Genomic DNA, 9,136 nt, shown 5'->3' with positions numbered 1-9,136 from the left:
GGCAGCGAGGTGCGCACCTTTGATGCGATGCCTTCACTAATTTCCATAAAAGGCAAAAAAAAAACGAGATTTTAAAATTTCCGTTTTGAAAGATAGTGAGAAAAAGGGAATGCTGGTGCCATCTTGAGCCCGCCCTGGTGCGCAGCCCAGCCAAGGTGTGCGCACCAAGGTGCCCACCCTGGCGAAGGTGCGCGCCCGGGCAATTAATCCAACTTCCAACTTCGCGCGCGCCAGGGTGGGAGCGCACCCAACAACCGGGCCTGGGAAGAGCCAATGCGAGAAACCCCACCAAACGCTCTGACAAAAAAAGAGGGGGCGCTCCAGTAACCCCGCTTCGGAGCGCACCCTGGGCAAACCCAGCCAAGGTGCCCACCCCGGCCAAGGTGCAGGCGAGGTGCGCACCCGGGGCAAACCGGGCTCCGACAACGTGCACGCCGCACCTTGGAGCACACTTCGTAGCGCTCCCGGGTGCGCACCTCAGAGCACACCAAGGTGGGCAGCGAGGTGCGCACCTTTGATGCGCTGCCTTCACTAATTTCCAGAAAAGGCAAAAAAAAAAGGAGATTTTAAAATTTCCGTTTTGAAAGATAGTGAAAAAAACGGAACGCGCGTGCCATCTTGAGCCCGCCCTGGTGCGCAGCCCAGGTAAGGTGCCCACCCTGGCAAAGGTGCGCACCCGGGCAATTAACCCTACTTCCGACTTCGTGCGCGCCAGGGTGGCAACCGGGCCTCGGAAGAGCCAATGCGAGAAACCCCACCAAACGCTCCGACAAAAAAAGAGGCGGCGCTCCAATAACCCCGCTTCGGAGCGCAGCCGGGGCAAACCCAGCCAAGGTGCCCACCCCGACGAAGGTGCACGCGAGGTGCGCACCCGGGGCAAACCGGGCTCCGACAACGTGCACGCAGCACCTTGGAGCACACTTCGAAGCACTCCCGGGTGCCCACCGGCGTTGCGCACCGTGGTGGGCAGCGAGGTGCGCACCTTTGATGCGCTGCCTTCACTAATTTCCAGAAAAAGGCAAAAAAAAATGAGATTTTAAAATTTCCGTTTTGAAAGATAGTGAAAAAAAAGGAACGCGGGTGCCATCTTGAGCCCGCCCTGGTGCGCAGCCCAGGCAAGGCATGCGCACCAAGGTGCCCACCCGAGGTGCACACCCGGGGCAAACCGGGCTCCGACTTCGTGCAGGCCGCACCTTGGAGCACACTTCGGAGCGCTCCTTGGTGCGCACCATGGTGCCCACCAGGGCGCGCAACCCAGCCAAGGTCTGCACACCAAGGTGCCCACCCCGGCGAAGGTGCACGCGAGGTGCGCACCCGGGGCAAACCGGGCTCCGACTTCGTGCACGCCATGGTGCCCACCGCGGCGAAGGTGCACGCGAGGTGCGCACCCGGGGCAAACCGGGCTCCGACTTCGTGCACGCCGCACCTTGGAGCACACTTCGGAGCGCTCCTTGGTGCGCACCATGGTGCCCACCAGGGCGCGCAACCCAGCCAAGGTGTGCGCACCAAGGTGCACGCGAGGTGCGCACCCGGGGCAAACCGGGGTCCGACTTCGTGCACGCCGCACCTTGGAGCACACATCGGAGCGCTCCCAGGTTCGCACCAGCGTTGCGCACCTTTGATGCGCTGCCTTCACTAATTTCCAGAAAAGGCAAAAAAAAACGAGATTTTAAAATTTCCGTTCTGAAAGATAGTGAAAAAAACGGAACGCGGGTGCCATCTTGAGCCCTTCCTGGTGCGCAGCCCAGGCAAGTTGTGCGCACCAAGGTGCCCACCCTGGCGGAGGTGCGCGCCCGGGGCAATCCGGGCTCCGACTTCGTGCACTGCATGGTGCCCACCAAGGCGCGCAACCCAGCCAAGGTGCCCACCGCAGCGAAGGTGCACGCGAGGTGCGCACCCGAGGTGCACACCCGGGGCAAACCGGGCTCCGACTTCGTGCACGCCGCACCTTGGAGCACACTTCAGAGCGCTCCTTGGTGCGCACCAGGGCGCGCAACCCAGCCGAGGTGCCCACCCCGGCGAAGGTGCACGCGAGGTGCGCACCCGGGGCAAACCGGGCTCCGACTTCGTGCACGCCATGGTGCCCACCGCGGCGAAGGTGCGCACCCGGGGCAAACCGGGCTCCGACTTCGTGCACGCCGCACCTTGGAGCACACTTCGGAGCGCTCCTTGGTGCGCACCATGGTGCCCACCAGGCCGCGCAACCCAGCCAAGGTGTGCGCACCAAGGTGCACGCGAGGTGCGCACCCGGGGCAAACCGGGGTCCGACTTCGTGCACGCCGCACCTTGGAGCACACATCGGGGCGCTCCCGGGTTCGCACCGGCATTGCGCACCGTGGTGGGCACCTCGGAGCACACCAAGGTGGGCAGCGAGGTGCGCACCTTTGATGCGATGCCTTCACTAATTTCCATAAAAGGCAAAAAAAAAACGAGATTTTAAAATTTCCGTTTTGAAAGATAGTGAGAAAAAGGGAATGCTGGTGCCATCTTGAGCCCGCCCTGGTGCGCAGCCCAGCCAAGGTTTGCGCACCAAGGTGCCCACCCTGGCGAAGGTGCGCGCCCGGGCAATTAACCCAACTTCCAACTTCGCGCGCGCCAGGGTGGGAGCGCACCCAACAACCGGGCCTGGGAAGAGCCAATGCGAGAAACCCCACCAAACTCTCTGACAAAAAAAGAGGGGGCGCTCCAGTAACCCCGCTTCGGAGCGCACCCTGGGCAAACCCAGCCAAGGTGCCCACCCCGGCCAAGGTGCAGGCGAGGTGCGCACCCGGGGCAAACCGGGCTCCGACAACGTGCACGCCGCACCTTGGAGCACACTTCGTAGCGCTCCCGGGTGCGCACCTCAGAGCACACCAAGGTGGGCAGCGAGGTGCGCACCTTTGATGCGCTGCCTTCACTAATTTCCAGAAAAGGCAAAAAAAAAAGGAGATTTTAAAATTTCCGTTTTGAAAGATAGTGAAAAAAACGGAACGCGCGTGCCATCTTGAGCCCGCCCTGGTGCGCAGCCCAGGTAAGGTGCCACCCTGGCAAAGGTGCGCACCCGGGCAATTAACCCTACTTCCGACTTCGTGCGCGCCAGGGTGGCAACCGGGCCTCGGAAGAGCCAATGCGAGAAACCCCACCAAACGCTCCGACAAAAAAAGAGGCGGCGCTCCAATAACCCCGCTTCGGAGCGCAGCCGGGGCAAACCAAGCCAAGGTGCCCACCCCGACGAAGGTGCACGCGAGGTGCGCACCCGGGGCAAACCGGGCTCCGACAACGTGCACGCAGCACCTTGGAGCACACTTCGAAGCACTCCCGGGTGCCCACCGGCGTTGCGCACCGTGGTGGGCAGCGAGGTGCGCACCTTTGATGCGCTGCCTTCACTAATTTCCAGAAAAAGGCAAAAAAAAATGAGATTTTAAAATTTCCGTTTTGAAAGATAGTGAAAAAAAAGGAACGCGGGTGCCATCTTGAGCCCGCCCTGGTGCGCAGCCCAGGCAAGGCATGCGCACCAAGGTGCCCACCCGAGGTGCACACCCGGGGCAAACCGGGCTCCGACTTCGTGCAGGCCGCACCTTGGAGCACACTTCGGAGCGCTCCTTGGTGCGCACCATGGTGCCCACCAGGGCGCACCCGAGGCAAACCGGGCTCCGACTTCGTGCACGCCGCACCTTGGAGCACACATCGGAGCGCTCCCAGGTTCGCACCAGCGTTGCGCACCTTTGATGCGCTGCCTTCACTAATTTCCAGAAAAGGCAAAAAAAAACGATATTTTAAAATTTCCGTTCTGAAAGATAGTGAAAAAAACGGAACGCGGGTGCCATCTTGAGCCCTTCCTGATGCGCAGCCCAGGCAAGTTGTGCGCACCAAGGTGCCCACCCTGGCGGAGGTGCGCGCCCGGGGCAAACCGGGCTCCGACTTCGTGCACTGCATGGTGCCCACCAAGGCGCGCAACCCAGCCAAGGTGCCCACCGCAGCGAAGGTGCACGCGAGGTGCGCACCCGAGGTGCACACCCGGGGCAAACCGGGCTCCGACTTCGTGCACGCCGCACCTTGGAGCACACTTCAGAGCGCTCCTTGGTACGCACCAGGGCGCGCAACCCAGCCAAGGTGCTCACCCCGGCGAAGGTGCACGCGAGGTGCGCACCCGGGGCAAACCGGGCTCGGACTTCGTGCACGCCGCACCTTGGAGCACACATCGGAGCGCTCCCGGGTTCGCACCAGCATTGCGCACCTTTGATGCGCTGCCTTCACTAATTTCCAGAAAAGGCAAAAAAAAGAAAAAAATGAGATTTTAAAATTTCCGTTTTGAAAGATAGTGAAAAAAACGGAACGCGGGTGCCATCTTGAGCCCGCCCTGGTGTGCAGCCCAGGCAAGTTGTGCGCACCAAGGCACCCACCCTGGCCAAGGTGGGTCACGGGGTGGGTCCTAGGGTGGGTAACGGTGTGGGTACTAAGGTGCGTGCCAAGGTGGGTCATAGGGTGGGTGCCAAGGTGGGCACCAGGGTGGGTGTGCACCAACCCTAGCCAGGGTAGGTCACGGGGTGGTTGTCGGGGTGGGCGTCAAGGAGCCAAGGTGGGTGGCAAGTAGCCAAGTTGCGTGCCAAGGTGGGTGTCGGGGTGGGTGCCAAGGATCCAAGGTGGGTGCCAAGGAACCAAGGTGGGTGTCTGGGTGGGTGCCGAGGTGGGAGCCAGGGTGGGTCCCAAGGTGAGTGCAAAGGTGGGTGCCAGGGTCAAGGTGAGTGCCAATGTGGGTTCCAAGGTGCCAGGGTCAGGGTGAGTGCCAATGTGGGTTCAAAGGTGCTAAGTTGGGTGCGAGGTTGGGTGCGAGGGTGGGTGGGTGCCAAGGTGTGCTAGGTGGAAGCCCGGGTGGGTCGGCATCCCATGGGTGTCGAGTTGGGTGCCTGATGGGTGCTTCTTGTCAAGTTTTAGTCGTCGGGACTCATTTCGAGCCTTAGAGGTCGTTTCTTGTCCGGTTGCCCTGTCTTCGACCTGGGAACCCAATTTTGGTCCTCGGGTCCCATTTTTTTTTGTCTCGCATCCCACTTTTGGCCTGTGGCCTTTTCGGGGTCGATTCTCGTTTTGGGCATCAGAGCATGTTTCTTCTCCTAAAACCCAATATTTGTTTATTAAGTCTCGGAACACATTTTTGTTCTCGTGGACCCATCATGGGTCTTGGAACGCATTTGTGGTCCTTGGGTCCCATTTTGCATCCCGAAACTTGTGTTTTGGTGCTTGATCCCTATTTTGGGTGCCCACCTTGCACCAAGTGCGCACCCGGGGCAAACCGAGCGCCTTGGTGCACCGGGGCAAGATCGAGCGTGCACCCGAGGCGCCCCGAACATGCACCAAGGTGCACTCGGCCCACATGTGAGCGCAGGTCGTTGCGCCCGAGGTGGTGTGTGGGCACCGCGTTGCAGACGGGACACTGCACGCACACGACGTCCCCTACAGGTGCACGCACGTAGGCCGGGCCGGGTGCACACCCGACGCCCTAGCAAGGTGCGCGCACCCGGGCAGGGCTCACACTTGGCGAACGGGGCGCACTTCGCGAGGGAGGGTGTGCACCTCGACGGGGGTGGGTGGCCGGGGTGGATTCGCACGTGGGTCGCGGTTTGCTAAGTACACACTGCGACAAGCTCATAACGGGTGCGATCATACCAGCGTTAGTGCACCGGATCCCATCAGAACTCCGCAGTTAAGCGCGCTTGGGCCGGAGTAGTACTGGGATGGGTGACCTCCCGGGAAGTCCCGGTGTTGCACCCTTTTTTAGTTTTTCGCCGGGCATCGCAATGCTATTTGAATAAACCTTTTGCCCGTTTGCGTTCTCGTCGGGGCCGGGCCGGGCCGGGGTGCGCTGCCCGCACTACCGCGCGCGCGGGGGCGACACCGAGCGCGCACCCGAGGCGCCCCGAGCACACAGGCCACGGTGCAACCCGGGCGTTGTGCGCGCACCCCGGTGCGCCCGAGGTGCTGCGCGCGCACCCAGGTGAAATCGGTGTGCACCTCGGCCAGTGCGCGCTCGGTCGAGTCGCGCACGTTGGCCAAGGTGCACGGTGATGTTTCTTACTCTAAGGTTCCGCACCAGACGCCCGGGACAGGTGAGCGAAGCTGGGCGGGGCCGGGTGCGCGGCCGGGGCAGGTGCACGCAGCTGGAGAGAGCTTTGGAGCACACTTCGGAGCGCACCAATGATGCGCTCCATTCAAAAGTTTCCTGAAAAGGCAAAAAAAGTTGAGATTATAGAATTTCCCACTTGAGAGATTGTAAAAAAAAAAAATTTAAAATGAAGGAAACGCGGGTGCCAAGGTGTGCGCAGCCCAGCCAAGGTGTGCGCACCAAGGCGCCCACCCTGGCGAAGGTGCACGCAAGGTGCGCACCCGAGGCAAACCGGACAATTAACCCAACTTTCGACTTCGCGCGCACCTTGGAGCGCACTTCGGAGCGCTCCTTGGTGCGCACCAATCTTGGGCACCTCGGAGTGCACCATGGCGCCCACCAAGGTGCGCACCCGGGGCAAACCGAGCTCCGACTTCGTGCGCACCTTGGAGCGCACGAAAGGTGCGCACCATGGCGCCCACCAAGGTGCGCAGCCCAGCCAAGGCGTGCGCATCAAGGTGCGCACCCTGGCGAAGGTGCGCACCCGGGGCAAACCGAGCTCCGACTTCGTGCGCACCTTGGAGCGCACAAAAGGTGCGCAACCCAGCCAAGGTGTGCGCACCCCGGTCAAACCGAGCTCCGAATCGTGCGCACCAGAGGTGCACGCCATCGTGCGCACCTTGGAGCACACTTCGGAGCCCTCCTTGGTGCGCGCCGATGTTGCGCACCTCGGAGCGCACCCGGGGAAAACAATGCAATTAACCCGACTTTCGACTTCGTGGGCACCTCGGAGCGCTCTCGGGTTCGCACCTCGGAGCACACCGAGGTGCGCACCTTTGATGCGCTGCCTTCACCAATTTCCAGAAAAGGCAAGAAAACATTGAGAAGGTGTGCGCACCGAGGTGCCCACCCTGGCGAAGGTGCACGCGAGGTGCGCACCCGGGGCAAACCGGGCTCCGACTTCGTGCACGCCGCACCTTGGAGCACACTTCGGAGCGCTCCTTGGTGCGCACCAGGGCGCGCAACCCAGCCGAGGTGCCCACCCCGGCGAAGGTGCACGCGAGGTGCGCACCCGGGGCAAACCGGGCTCCGACTTCGTGCACGCCATGGTGCCCACCGCGGCGAAGGTGCACGCGAGGTGCGCACCCGGGGCAAACCGGGCTCCGACTTCGTGCACGCCGCACCTTGGAGCACACTTCGGAGCGCTCCTTGGTGCGCACCATGGTGCCCACCAGGGCGCGCAACCCCGCCGAAGGTGCACGCGAGGTGCGCACCCGGGGCAAACCGGGCTCCGACTTCGTGCACGCCGCACCTTGGAGCACACTTCGGAGCGCTCCTTGGTGCGCACCATGGTGCCCACCAGGGCGCGCAACCCCGCCGAAGGTGCACGCGAGGTGCGCACCCGGGGCAAACCGGGCTCCGACTTCGTGCACGCCGCACCTTGGAGCACACTTCGGAGCGCTCCTTGGTGCGCACCAGGGCGCGCAACCCAGCCGAGGTGCCCACCCCGGCGAAGGTGCACGCGAGGTGCGTACCCGGGGCAAACCGGGCTCCGACTTCGTGCACGCCGCACCTTGGAGCACACTTCGGAGCGCTCCTTGGTGCGCACCATGGTGCCCACCAGGCCGCGCAACCCAGCCAAGGTGTGCGCACCAAGGTGCACGCGAGGTGCGCACCCGGGGCAAACCGGGGTCCGACTTCGTGCACGCCGCACCTTGGAGCACACATCGGGGCGCTCCCGGGTTCGCACCGGCGTTGCGCACCGTGGTGGGCACCTCGGAGCACACCAAGGTGGGCAGCGAGGTGCGCACCTTTGATGCGATGCCTTCACTAATTTCCATAAAAGGCAAAAAAAAAACGAGATTTTAAAATTTCCGTTTTGAAAGATAGTGAGAAAAAGGGAATGCTGGTGCCATCTTGAGCCCGCCCTGGTGCGCAGCCCAGCCAAGGTGTGCGCACCAAGGTGCCCACCCTGGCGAAGGTGCGCGCCCGGGCAATTAACCCAACTTCCAACTTCGCGCGCGCCAGGGTGGGAGCGCACCCAACAACCGGGCCTGGGAAGAGCCAATGCGAGAAACCCCACCAAACGCTCTGACAAAAAAAGAGGGGGCGCTCCAGTAACCCCGCTTCGGAGCGCACCCTGGGCAAACCCAGCCAAGGTGCCCACCCCGGCCAAGGTGCAGGCGAGGTGCGCACCCGGGGCAAACCGGGCTCCGACAACGTGCACGCCGCACCTTGGAGCACACTTCGTAGCGCTCCCGGGTGCGCACCTCAGAGCACACCAAGGTGGGCAGCGAGGTGCGCACCTTTGATGCGCTGCCTTCACTAATTTCCAGAAAAGGCAAAAAAAAAAGGAGATTTTAAAATTTCCGTTTTGAAAGATAGTGAAAAAAACGGAACGCGCGTGCCATCTTGAGCCCGCCCTGGTGCGCAGCCCAGGTAAGGTGCCCACCCTGGCAAAGGTGCGCACCCGGGCAATTAACCCTACTTCCGACTTCGTGCGCGCCAGGGTGGCAACCGGGCCTCGGAAGAGCCAATGCGAGAAACCCCACCAAACGCTCCGACAAAAAAAGAGGCGGCGCTCCAATAACCCCGCTTCGGAGCGCAGCCGGGGCAAACCCAGCCAAGGTGCCCACCCCGACGAAGGTGCACGCGAGGTGCGCACCCGGGGCAAACCGGGCTCCGACAACGTGCACGCAGCACCTTGGAGCACACTTCGAAGCACTCCCGGGTGCCCACCGGCGTTGCGCACCGTGGTGGGCAGCGAGGTGCGCACCTTTGATGCGCTGCCTTCACTAATTTCCAGAAAAAGGCAAAAAAAAATGAGATTTTAAAATTTCCGTTTTGAAAGATAGTGAAAAAAAAGGAACGCGGGTGCCATCTTGAGCCCGCCCTGGTGCGCAGCCCAGGCAAGGCATGCGCACCAAGGTGCCCACCCGAGGTGCACACCCGGGGCAAACCGGGCTCCGACTTCGTGCAGGCCGCACCTTGGAGCACACTTCGGAGCGCTCCTTGGTGCGCACCATGGTGCCCACCAGGGCGCGCAACCCAGCCAAG

General features: G+C 62.3%; 1 non-coding gene across 1 annotated transcript; it reads left to right on the top strand.

Moving 5' to 3' along the window:
* Window positions 1–5,629: 5,629 nt before the first annotated feature.
* LOC131865238 (5S ribosomal RNA) lies at window positions 5,630–5,748 on the top strand. Its single transcript, XR_009363967.1, has one exon. It is a non-coding gene; the product is annotated as a 5S ribosomal RNA (ribosomal RNA).
* Window positions 5,749–9,136: the final 3,388 nt, after the last annotated feature.

Source organism: Cryptomeria japonica, unplaced genomic scaffold (assembly GCF_030272615.1).
Source record: "Cryptomeria japonica unplaced genomic scaffold, Sugi_1.0 HiC_scaffold_107, whole genome shotgun sequence".
In the NCBI taxonomy this organism is placed as follows: domain Eukaryota; kingdom Viridiplantae; phylum Streptophyta; class Pinopsida; order Cupressales; family Cupressaceae; genus Cryptomeria; species Cryptomeria japonica.
Note: the sequence above shows the minus strand (reverse complement) of the source record. Positions and strands in the feature narration are given on the sequence as shown.